We start from the raw sequence: 12,590 nt of genomic DNA, 5'->3' as shown, positions 1-12,590 counted from the left end.
ATTACCTCCAAATTCTTCAGGACAACCTAAAATCATTAGCCTGGAGGTTGGGTCTTGGGCGCAGTTGGGTGTTCTAACAAGACAATGACCCCAAACACACATCAAAAGTGGTAAAGGAATGGCTAAATCAGGCTAGAATTAAGGTTTTAGAATGGCCTTCCCAAAGTCCTGACGTAAACATGTGGACAATGTTGAAGAAACAAGTCCATGTCAGAAAACCAACAAATTTAGCTGAACTGCACTCCAATTTTGTCAAGAGGAGTGGTCAAAAATTCAACCAGAAGCTTGTAGATGGCTACCAAAAGTGCCTTATTGCAGTGAAACTTGCCAAGGGACATGTAACCAAATATAAACATTGCTGTATGTATACTTTTGACCTAGCAGATTTTTATCACATTTTCAGTAGACCCATAATACATTCATAAAAGAACCAAACTTCATGAATGGTTTTTGTGACCAACAAGTATGTGCTCCAATCACTCTATCACAAGAAAATAAGAGCTGTAGAAACTCAAGACAGCCATGACATGATGTTTATGCATTATGTTTTGATCGCGACTGTACCTGCAACATAATGGAGACAGCCTATACAAGAAGCATTAGGAAAAGCCTGACTGTTGCTCCGATTAGATTTTGGCAACACTTGTTTTCCACTCTTTCACATGCTTTGAATCAGTTGTTGTCCGCAACGAAAACAAACTATTCCCCATCGTATACATGAGTGAAAATACATTCTAACCATCTGTGGGTGATTGTAAACAGAATAATCGTAGCCTAAAACAAGAATATGCGTCGGAGCGCCATGTACAATATTTACCCATTACGGGCCTTATTTGATTTAAACTCCCGTGACATGTGCGAGCCATACCGTCAAAACGAACTTCATTGGTCGTAAGTCATGGAAGTGGCGAGACAAGCCCAGGAAACAGAACTGTTTTTCTAACAGTGGTGAAGCGCGCTCCGGAGGCCTTCCTTCTTCAGTAGTAAAGATGGCAAAGAGATGGAATCTGAGGTAGAAGCCAGGGAAGTAAGCGTATAAATTAAGAGAGAATCCAAACCACAGGTATAAGTCAAAGCTGTGTTCCAAGCCAGTGAAGCATAGCAAGCGTCCACTCTGCAGGCAGCAAAAGAACAAACAGGCTTTCACCGTTATGTCAGCTGTTGACCTCGTACGTGCTGCATTGTGTCCCTCTTGACGCCTGCACAGGCACGGCTGTGGGTGGGCAGCCCGGCGTGGGCAACATTTGCGAGCGCACATCCTCCCGACACCCACGAGTCCGGGGTTGTTGGGCGCCCGACTCCCTGGAGAGTCAGTCTGCTTTTCACACTACAGCCAAACGGACACTAGCCAACAGCTAAACAAGGTGTGGCACAGGAAGGAAACAAGCAATAAAATGTATACGTTTTTGAAAATGACCATTTTTGTTTTGTTTTGTTTTTTATTTTAATTTTTTTTTACTAATCAATCCAACACATTTCATGTGCAAACATGATAGCGCATGGAAAGCTGATCTACTAAACTTGTGAGCACCGGATTTACATTTTTTAAAAGAGTAAAACAAAGAGCACAGTCCATTTAGCGCGTTGGTCTTCCCAAATAAGTTAAGTTAAAGTTAAAGTTAAAGTACCAATGATTGTCACACACACTAGGTGTGATGAAATTTGTCCTCTGCATTTGACCCATCCCCTTGTTCGCCCCCTGGGGGTTGAGGGGAGCAGTGAGCAGCAGCAGTGGCCGCGCCCGGGAATCATTTTTGGTGATTTAACCCCCAATTCCAACCCTTGATGCTAAGTGCCAAGCAGGGAGGTAATGGGTCCCATTTTTATAGTCTTTGGTATGACCCGGCCGGGGTTTGAACTCACAACCTACCGATCTCAGGGCGGACACTTTTGTTTGTGAAATAGCTGTGAGAAGAAAAAAAAGACTATTGCATCGCAAATATGATTGAGACAGAATATCCGGTCTGTGTGCATGTCAACATATTTGGAGTGTCAAAAGTAAAAATATTAGACAAATAGTCTATCTGGGCCTGATTTAAACCAATTCAATTGATGTGTTTGGTGTCTGCTGGCATTATTTCTTTTAAGAGCGTTTTTTTTTAAGCAGAAATATGCTAATTATTAGAACGCTCACAATACTGGGGAGGGATGCAGATATAACCATTTAGCACTCACAATGTGATTTATCAAGACACACTGTTCTGCGACCACATTTTTGCATCTACATTTAGCACGTCTGAAAAGTTTGTGCAAACTGGAACAATTGTGAAATAGCTGTGAGGGAAAAAAGACTATTGCATTGCAAATATGATTGTGAGAAAATATTCTGTCTATGTGCATGTCAAAATAATTGGACTGTCAAAAGTAAAAATATTAGACAAATAGTCTATCTGGGCCTGATTTAAACCAATTCAATTGATGTGTTTTGTGTCTGCTGGCATTATTTCTTTTAAGAGCGTTTTTTTTTAAGCAGAAATATGCTAATTATTAGAACGCTCACAATACTGGGGAGGGATGCAGATATAACCATTTAGCACTCACAATGTGATTTATCAAGACACACTGTTCTGCGACCACATTTTTGCATCTACATTTAGCACGTCTGAAAAGTTTGTGCAAACTGGAACAATTGTGAAATAGCTGTGAGGGGAAAAAGACTATTGCATCGCAAATATGATTGTGAGAAAATATTCTGTCTATGTGCATGTCAAAATAATTGGACTGTCAAAAGTAAAAATATTAGAAACCAATTCAATTGATGCGTTTGGTGTCTGCTGGCGTTATTTCTTTTAAGAGCGTTTATTTTTTTATTTTTTATATAGGAAATATAATATGCCTCCTATATGAAAAACATTTTTTTTTGCAATATGCATTTTTCTTGCAACACTATCAAAAGAGAAGCACCATCACAAAACTGCAGCGCCTCCCAGAGCACTAAAAAGAGGTTCGGTTGTCCACATAGTGCAGGGGTCCCCAAACTACGGCCCGCGGGCTGGATCCGGCCCGCCAGCGTCCAAAATCAGGCCCGCGGGAAGTCCCAAGTATAAAAAAAAAAAAAATTCTGTCTTTTCTTATCCACTTTGTACCGCTTGCTACTCACGGTGTCTCCTAGCCCAGGGGTCGGCAACCTTTACCACTCAAAGAGCCATTTTGGCAAGTTTCACAAATTAAAGAAAATAATGGGAGCCACAAAAAAAAAAAAAATTTTAAAATGAAAAACACAGCATATAAAGCTTTAATTGCTTTGTGCTATGTTAACCAGGGGTCTCAGACACACGCACCGGCACGCACTTTAATATCGAAATTTGATGTCAGTGCGGCCCGCGAGATTTGAATGAATGGCGCTTGATAGCTCATTATTTTCGGGAGACTCCCGAATATCAGGGAGTGATGGCATTGCTTTTGGTGCCCTCTAAAGCCTGCCCAAACAGTGTACCTGCTCGGCCACATGTAGAATGCAGCTTCAGCTTGCTCACGTAAGTGACAGCAAGGCGTACTAGCTCAGCAGCCACACAGCTTACACTGACGGTAGCCGTACCGTGTAAAACAACTTTAACACTGTTACGTTACAAATATGCGCCACACTTTGAACCCACACCAAAAAAGAATGACAAACACATTTCTGGAGAACATCTGCACTGTAACACAACATAAACACAACACAACAAATACCCAGAATCCCATGCAGCACTAACTCTTCCGCTCAACCGACGCACGGGGGGGGGGGGGGGGGGGGGGGGGTTTGTGGTAGCGGGGGTGTATAATATAGACCGAGTTTGGGGACCCCTGACATAGTGCTTCAATGTCGTATATGTGTGCTGCATGTCAACAACATGACGAAACAACACAGTTTGGACCATATAATAAATATAAATGTCAAGGGAAATGAGTGTCTCAGTGGTAAAAGCAGGTATAGTACACACAAAAACCTAGTTTAAATATTATATAAAGTATAAAATAATAACTGTATACTTTGCACACGCTATTTTTAATAATAATAATGAATGAATTAATGTTTTATTTCAAACAAACTCTACTTCCACAATTTTCTAAAATTACTGAAAAACTGTTAACAACATCCATCCATCCATCCATTTTCTCCCGCTTGTCCCGTTCGGGATCGCGGGGGGTGCTGGAGCTCAGCTGCTTTCGGGCGGAAGGCGGAACAGATTAGACAAATTCAAAAAAAAAAGAAGGAAATACTCACAGACAACCAATACAGATACAGAGGCAACATCTCAACATCAATGGCGTTAATCGAAATAACGGAATAGATCACAAATGCAATAGATAGCAAAAAATGTGCTGCTGCGGTGTTTATGGATTTAACAAAAGCATTTGACACAATTAATCATTATATCTTAATAAACAAATTAGAACGGTATGGCACCAGAAGGTTGGTATTGAACTAGGGTAAGAAGCTACTTAAGCATCAGGAAGCAATACGTGAAGCTAGGCGAACACACTTCCACAGAGCTGAAAATATTTTGTGGTGTACCTCAGGGATCAATACTTAGACCAACATTGTTCAATCTCTATATAAATTACATTTGTAAAGTGACAAAGGACTTACAGTTAGTATTATTTGCAGATGATACAACAGCATTTTGTTCAGGAGAGAACACACAGAAGATAATACAAATAATAACAGAAGAAATTAACAAACTAAAAAGATGGTTTGACAAAAACAGACTATCTTTGAATCTCCGTAAGACTAAAATAATGCTATTTGGTAACAGTAGAAGAGAAAGTCAAACACAATTACAAATAGACTGAGTAGACATTGAAAAAGTAAAATAAAACACATTTTTGGGTGTAATAATAGATGATAAAATGAATTGGAAATCTCATGTAAAGAATATACAATATAAAAGTAGCAAGAAACACGTCAATAATGTATAAAGCAAAACATGTTCTATCTAGACCAAAAATCACTTCATATGGTTTACTGCTCGCTAGTGTTACCATACCTGAGTTATTGTGTAGAAATATGGGGAAATAACTACAAATGTGCACTTCATCACTAACTGTGTCACAAAAAAGATCAATTATAATAATACATAATGTTGGATATAGAGAACATACAATTTTTATTGATCCAAAAAAATTGAAGTTCAATGACTTGGTGCATTTGCAAACAGCTAAAATGATACAAAGCAAACTATAACCTGCTATCCAATAATTTACAACAATTCTTCTCAACAAAAGAGGAGAAATATAACCTTAGAGGAAAATCTAATTTAAAACATTTGTACGCACGTACAACACTTAAAACCTTTAGCATCTCAGTATGTGGAACTAAATTATGGAATGGATTAACCAAAGAAACTAAACAAAGCACCAATATGATTCACTTTAAGAGACTGTTCAAACCACAAGTGTTCACAAAGTACACAAAACAAGAATTATGAACATCTTGAACCCTTTTTTTTTTCTTTCTACTTTTGGGATAAATATTATTTATGTATTTAATATTTGTTTACTTACTATGGTATATTATTTATATTATTATTTATTTATTCACTGTTCTGTTACAGAGAACAAGGAAATGGGATACAATTGCTATGGAATGAAAAGGGGTATGATTGAATATACTTCTCTCTACTAATTTTCAAACATGCTGTAATGAAACAACTGGAAATATGTGACGAATTACATCGTGTCGTATGCATGTTCCAAATAAACTGAAACTGAACTGAACATTACACTTGAAGCACTCTATGTTAAAAACCCTTTGTAACTCTGACACTTTACAATATACAGATAATATAATTAAAATATAATGATCAAACGACAAAGGATAAAATCCACATGTAACAATTAAAGGACAGTGTAGAGGCAGCTACAGTGACTAAGCAATTTTAAACAGGTGGGTTTCGAGTCTTGATTTGAATGTATGAAGGGAGTCAATATTGCGGATGTCAGGTGGGAGATAGTTCATGAGTTTGGGAGCAGAGTGACTGAAAGTTCTACTCCCCATGGTGATGAGGCGGGCTGATGGCACCGCAAGGTGGATGGAAGAGGCGGATCAGAGGTAGTGTGCTGGAATAACGATGTGGAGTAGTGTAATGACTTTCCACTTGTTGCGATAGATGACTGCGAGACCTCCAAAAGGATTAATTTAGTTGTGAAAAGTCATTGGGAAGTTGCCATGTTTCAGTTGGACTAAGAAAGTCAATCTTGCGGTCCGTCAGTAGATCCTGGATAAAGTCTCCCTTGCTCCTAAGTGAGTGGATGTAGTAGACCGAAGTTGACGGCGGTGTTGTCAGCTGGTTTGACAGCAGAGTCAGCCGACCTAGCCAAGCTTGCTAACGCGCTGTGATCAGCAGTCTGACAGATGGCGCATTGTGGACCTGGAGCAGCGAGTGGACGAGCTGGAGCAATATTCCCGCATGAACGATGTAGTCATCACCCGGATCAAGATCAAGCCACGCAATTACGCGCGTGCGGTGGCCGCGGACAGCGGACAGCCCAGCGTGCAGGAGGCACAGTCGGTGGAGCAGCAGGTGGCCTCCTATCTCCAAAGCAGGGGGATAGAGATGGACCTGGAGCACATCGAGGCTTGTCACCCACTGCCCATGAGGAACCAGAGACCACCCGCTGTCATCATGAGATTCGCAAACAGAAAGAAGAAGATCGCACTATTAAGGCAAGGACGCAAACTCAAAGGAACAGATGTTTTCATCAATGAACACTTGACCAAGAAAAATGCTGACATCGCAAGGGTCGCACGACAACTTAAAAGGCAAAGCAAGATTCAACAAACTTGGGTAACGAACTGTAAGATCTTCATCAAACTAAATGGGACGCCGGAGGAAGCAAAAGTCTTGGTGATAAGGAAAATAGAAGATCTTGATAAGTATTGACATTGATGCAGTACTTGGTATCAATGTAGCTTGGGACTTTTACATCATCTCAATGCTACCCACACCAAGAACACAGACCACACCAAGTATTAATATGGACATGTTACAGAAGATCCTCCAACATCAACAAAAAGAACTGGACATGTGTGAGTATCAAGAGCACACCACAACAGAGACTGATATGGACATAGACCCTGATAATAATTTTTTCTCTGCGATTGTTAAAAACTGTAATTATTTTACCCGCGAACAATATAAAAACAGTGTAAAATCAGAAGATAGTCTATCTATAATACATTTCAATAGTCGAAGCATGTACACTAACTTTGAGGCTATCAAGGATTACTTGAAATAATTTAGTCATCCATTTACCATTGTTGCAATCACTGAAACCTGGTTCAACAGTGATAAAGGTATTGATTTTAGTCTGAATGACTATGAATTAACATACATAAACAGAATAAATAAAATAGGAGGAGGGGTCACATTGTACATTCATAAATCTGTTACATTTAAAGTTTTAACAAACATGACCATAGCAGTCGATGGATTATTTGAATGTTTAACAGTGGAAATCCTAAATGACAAAAAGACAAATATCTTCATGAGCTGCGTATACCGGGCACCTGGTTCAAGCATAGAAACTTTCAATGAGTGGATGGGTAAACTATTTTCCTCTGTGAACCAAAAAAACATATTTATCTGTGGTGATTTTAACATTGATTTGTTAAACTCAACCAAGCAAAAACATGTTGATGACTTCATTGACACTATGTACAGCTTGTCTCTATATCCAACCATAACCAAACCAAGCAGAATAACAACACATAGTGCCACAATCATTGACAACATTTTTACAAACATTATGGGAAATCAAGTCACCAGTGGCCTATTTATATGTGATATCACTGACCATTTACCTGTTGTTACTTTATATGACTGTCATCTCAAGAAAACCAAAAACACTATGGCAAAAATCTCTAAACGAATAACAACTGAGGAAACAATCGCTGGTGTTCAGCGTTTTCCTGCTCAAATGAGCGGACTGTTGAAAATAGGGATCGGGGGATTACTTCTCACAAGTAAGATTTGACATTAACGTACTATTGGTTGTATTTTGTGGAAAGAATATTAGCACAGAGTTGAGAAGGAGCAAAGATCTTCAATATTTGTAAGTGAAAATCACAAAAATCTTCTGGGGGAGGATGACGCCCCTACAGGGGTTTGGTTTGCAAACTTTCAGCCCCACCTAAAACAAAATTCACCAGCCGCCACTGATTATGATGCATTCTCATTTTAGGCAAAATATAAGACAATACTTTCTTAACAGTATAATTGTAACCAGAAATAAGTCTTCAAGTAACAATATTCAAATACTAACATTGTTGGGTAAGACAGCATTTGGTTTTATTCTGAATCCAGTGAAACAGATTGGTGGTTTTAGCTGATATAAAGACTTTCAGGTGTTTATATATGTTTATGTTTAAGTATTTGGCAGACGCTTTTATCCAAAGCGACATACATAAAAAATACATATATAACAATCACTGTAAACATGATCATTTAAGGGAAGAATGTAATACAAAATATCAATACAAAGTGTCAAGACAGAATAAACTCTCTGCTGCTGCAGTCTATAGGTCCCTAAGATATATAGATATCTAATGTATTCATACATTGTTTATGTAGGATATACGCATGTATATATAACCTAATCATATTGTTTCTTCAATTTAAAAATAGCTGACCGTTTTTTTCCCCCTTCTCTGGGATTATATTCCCAGTTTTGATCTCGGACGTCTGGTCATTTATAGTATATAAGAATATTCTATTACTGTTAAGCAAACTATGAATAATAAAACACGCCAAAACATGTGTCCTTTATTATAACTACACGTATGATAAAAAAAACGTGTGAAAATCAGTGGTATTCAGTGAGGTAAGATGAATTAAATGCGCTGACAGTTCATTGCTCCTGCCAAATTAATTGCACTGATCACCACTCCAAGATGGTGGCCCCGCGTCTCGTCAGGTCCAGTAGGCAGTAGCGCTCGATGCTGCGTCTACTTATAAGAGGTTTATGGTTATAACGTTAGCAGTGAGTTTACAGCCTCACTGATTTATCTACACAGCAAATAAAAGTCACGTTACTTAGCCAATAAACGTTATCTTACATTCAAAACTTACCCTTCTTTGTGAATCTCCAAATGTCGAACGAAGTTGGAAGTTGTTGCGTCTCCGTCTGTAATATTCAAACTGCATGTTTAGCATACTGCAACTCGTTTTTTGTTTACCAAGTCATAGTTTTTATACCCGAACAGAACCAACTTTAGTATAAATCTTTCTCACTGGCGCATTGTTTGACAACTCTTGTTCGGTGGTTGTCCTGCAATTTGATTGGATGAAGGCTGTGGGATGAAAACAACGTAGATCTAAATTGATTGGCTATTGTACTGAGAGCACACACGCTGATAGATAGACACAAACGTACAAAAGGAAAGCTACGGAGCGCTCCTGAATAACTTTTTAACCTTTGGGTTTTGGGGAGTGTAGCAAGTCTTGTCAAGTCAAAAGGCTCAAGTCCAAGTGAAGTCACAAGTCATTGATGTTAAAGTCTAAGTCGAGTTGCAAGTCTCTTTACATTTTGTCAAGTCGAGTCTAAAGTCATCGAATTCATGACTCGAGTCTGACTCAAGTCCAAGTCATGTGACTCGAGTCCACACCTCTGCCACTACCTCTCTGCTCGGCGAGAGCGTATGACGTTGCACGCGCGACAATATGTGACGTATGTAAGAAGGTGCGCTTGTTTTACCACTCTGTGAAAAGGAGACACAAGAAAGAGTGAGAAACACCTGTAGTGTAATGCCCCGCAGCTAAAAGCAACTGCGTGAGAACGTATACTCGAATATCACGATATAGTCATTTTCTATATCGCACAGAGACAGACCCGCGATATATCGAGTATATTCGATATATCGCCCAGCCCTAGCACAGACACAAAATACCGGCGTGATTTCCACTAATCCAGGGATAAAATTAAATAACTCACTCAAATAAAAGCCATTACTTTGTCCGATTGGGCCGAAAGTTGCAAACAGCACTTGTTCTTTAGGTCTTAGTAGATCAGGCCCATATTAGTTTATGTTTTGGTAGCATCTACATCAGACCTGGGCATTCTGCGGCCCGCGGGCCGCATCCGGCCCTTTGTGCGTCCCTGTCCGGCCCGCGTGAGGCCAATTATAAATTACAAAATAAATTTTAAAAAGTATCTATGTCGAGTGTGCAATACAACGGTGCTGCTTTTGTTTTGAAAATCGTTATTTGTATTTATTCCGTATGGACGTATGCGTGTGCGTGATTGTGAGTGAATGTGAACAGCTGCAATCATTAATTACAAAATAAAGTTGAAAAAACATCTATGTCGTGCGCGCAATACAACTGTGCTGCTTTTATTTTGAAAAGTATTATTTATGGGCGTGTGTCCGTGTGTAACCTGCGAGTGAAGGTGCACATGCAGCGACAAGTGATGCACGGTTTACACCCGAGACGCTAAAAAGAGAAAAGTTGATGAAGAATGGCGTGTTTCCAACAAGACATGGACTGCAAAGCAACGTTCCCTCTAAGGTGTGTGCCTGCGCAATTGTGCACTGCTCAAGCGTCTGCTGCGCGCAGCAAATATATGCCGCGCACCAAATCAAATCCCATCTGAATTCTAAACAAAATAAACATATTTATTCTATGTAATTTTGCAATGCAACTTTGAGTGACAGTGACAACAAGCGGCCCTAACGGTGTTCGTCAACACCGTTCAATTGAACACCGTTCAATTATTGTAACGTCTATCGAGATGCTTCGAGGACAGGAATTATATCGATCACTTTATTGAGCAAAACTGTTTATATTCGGACATAACCACACCAAAAACATGAGTAAAACAATTCTATCTCGAAAAACTAGTCATTTTCTGCTGTACAAACCAGGCCAAAACCAACTTGTCATCTGTCACCAACACGCATAGCACTAAACCACTGCTGCGTTTATGGCCACACAAAAAGTCGGACAACTCAAACACCACACAAAGTTACACGATGACTCCTCAGTCATACGTGTGCTTATTTTACTGTCATTTATTATTAATGTTAATTTATTTATATTAGTCATGGAATGCTGTTACACACACTATGTTGAAGTATTACTATTATTATTAATTATTATTATTATTATTATTATTTATCTTACGGTATACATCAAAAATAATATTGAGCAAAATTTAATTGAAATATTGTCGATGTGGCCCTCCAGCAGTCCTCGGGTTGCTCATGCAGCCCCCGGTAAAAATTAATTGCCCACCCCTGATCTACATCCAAATCACAATATTTCATATAAAACTTGAAGAAATGATCAAATATGTCTGCCGGATGCATTGTTGTAGTAATACAACTAGAGAAGGGGTCAGCCTGCACACATTTCCAAATGAGGAGAACATGAGGAAGGTATGGACCTCTACAGTCTAACTGACTTGCACAGAATAGGACCAACCAAGCGAGGGGAGTGAAATCTGCAGCGATCATGATTGATCATGATCATGAATGTGCCTGACTTTGTAAAAGAAGGGTATTGCTCAGAGTTTGGATACAACAAATTGAACAAATAGACTCAAGCTAAATGCAACCTTGGGGGCCGAAAGACTGAGTCAGAACCTGTGGAAAAACAGAGAAAGAAGAGCAGCGCCGGCGCTCAAAACTACTAGAAAAAGAAATTACACGGCTAGTATTGTATTTTGCGTCCTCTTATACTGATGTTTTCCTTAAGATGCTTAAAGACCTACTGAAACCCACTACTACCGACCACGCAGTCTGATAGTTTATATATCAATGATGAAATCTTAACATTGCAACACATGCCAATACGGCCGGGTTAACTTATAAAGTGCAATTTTTAATTTCCCGCTAAACTTCCGGTTAAAAACGTCTATGTATGATGACGTATGCGTGTGACGTCAATCATTGAAACGGAAGTATTCGGACACCATTGAATCCAATACAAAAAAGCTCTGTTTTCATCTCATATTTCCACAGTATTCTGGACATCTGTGTTGGTGAATCTTTTGCAATTTGTTTAATGAACAATGAAGACTGCAAAGAAGAAAGCTGTAGGTGGGATCGGTGTATTAGCGGCTGGCTGTAGCAACACAACCAGGAGGACTTTGACTTGGATAGCAGACGCGCTAGCCGCCGCTAGCCGCCGACCGCACGGATGATCGGTTGAAGTCCGTCGTCCTTCCGTCGATCGCTGGAACGCAGGTGAGCACGGGTGTTGATGAGCTGATGAGGGCTGGCTGGCGTAGGTGGATAGCTAATGTTTTTAGTATAGCTCTGTGAGGTCCCGTTGCTAAGTTAGCTTCAATGGCGTCGTTAGCAACAGCATTGTTAACCTTCGCCAGGCTGGAAAGCATTAACCGTGTATTTACAGGTCCATGGTTTAATAGTATTGTTGATTTTCTGTCTATCCTTCCAGTCAGGGGTTTATTTCTTTTGTTTCTAGTTAGTTAAGTTTTGTTGCAGTTAAGCACTATGCTATCACGTTAGCTACGTAGCTAAAGTGCTTCACCGATATATTGTCGTGGAGATAAAAGTCACGGTGAATGTCCATTTCGCGTTCTCGACTCTCATTTTCAAGAGGATATAGTATCCGAGGTGGTTTAAAATACAAATCCGTGATCCG

At 39.5% G+C, this 12,590-nt stretch overlaps 1 protein-coding gene across 16 annotated transcripts in view; it reads right to left on the bottom strand.

Annotated features, from left to right (window-relative positions):
• stxbp5a (syntaxin binding protein 5a (tomosyn)) overlaps nt 1-12,590 on the bottom strand; it is a 441,079-nt gene that overhangs the window by 14,133 nt on the left and 414,356 nt on the right. For 14 of the 16 annotated variants that reach the window (XM_062044606.1, XM_062044598.1, XM_062044603.1 and 11 more), the window contains 2 exons: nt 1,148-1,355; nt 869-1,007 (listed from right to left, as the gene is read on the bottom strand). The exons of 1 other annotated variant lie outside the window; for it this stretch is intronic. The gene's annotated coding sequence lies outside the window, so the exon portion shown is untranslated. Of the gene's footprint in view, nt 1-868; nt 1,008-1,147; nt 1,356-9,053; nt 9,109-12,590 lie in introns of all 16 variants that reach the window. One more of the 16 variants, XM_062044602.1, reaches the window with a different exon arrangement.

The sequence above is a fragment of the Entelurus aequoreus genome, linkage group LG04 (genome assembly GCF_033978785.1).
Source record: "Entelurus aequoreus isolate RoL-2023_Sb linkage group LG04, RoL_Eaeq_v1.1, whole genome shotgun sequence".
Taxonomy (NCBI): domain Eukaryota; kingdom Metazoa; phylum Chordata; class Actinopteri; order Syngnathiformes; family Syngnathidae; genus Entelurus; species Entelurus aequoreus.
Note: the sequence above shows the minus strand (reverse complement) of the source record. Positions and strands in the feature narration are given on the sequence as shown.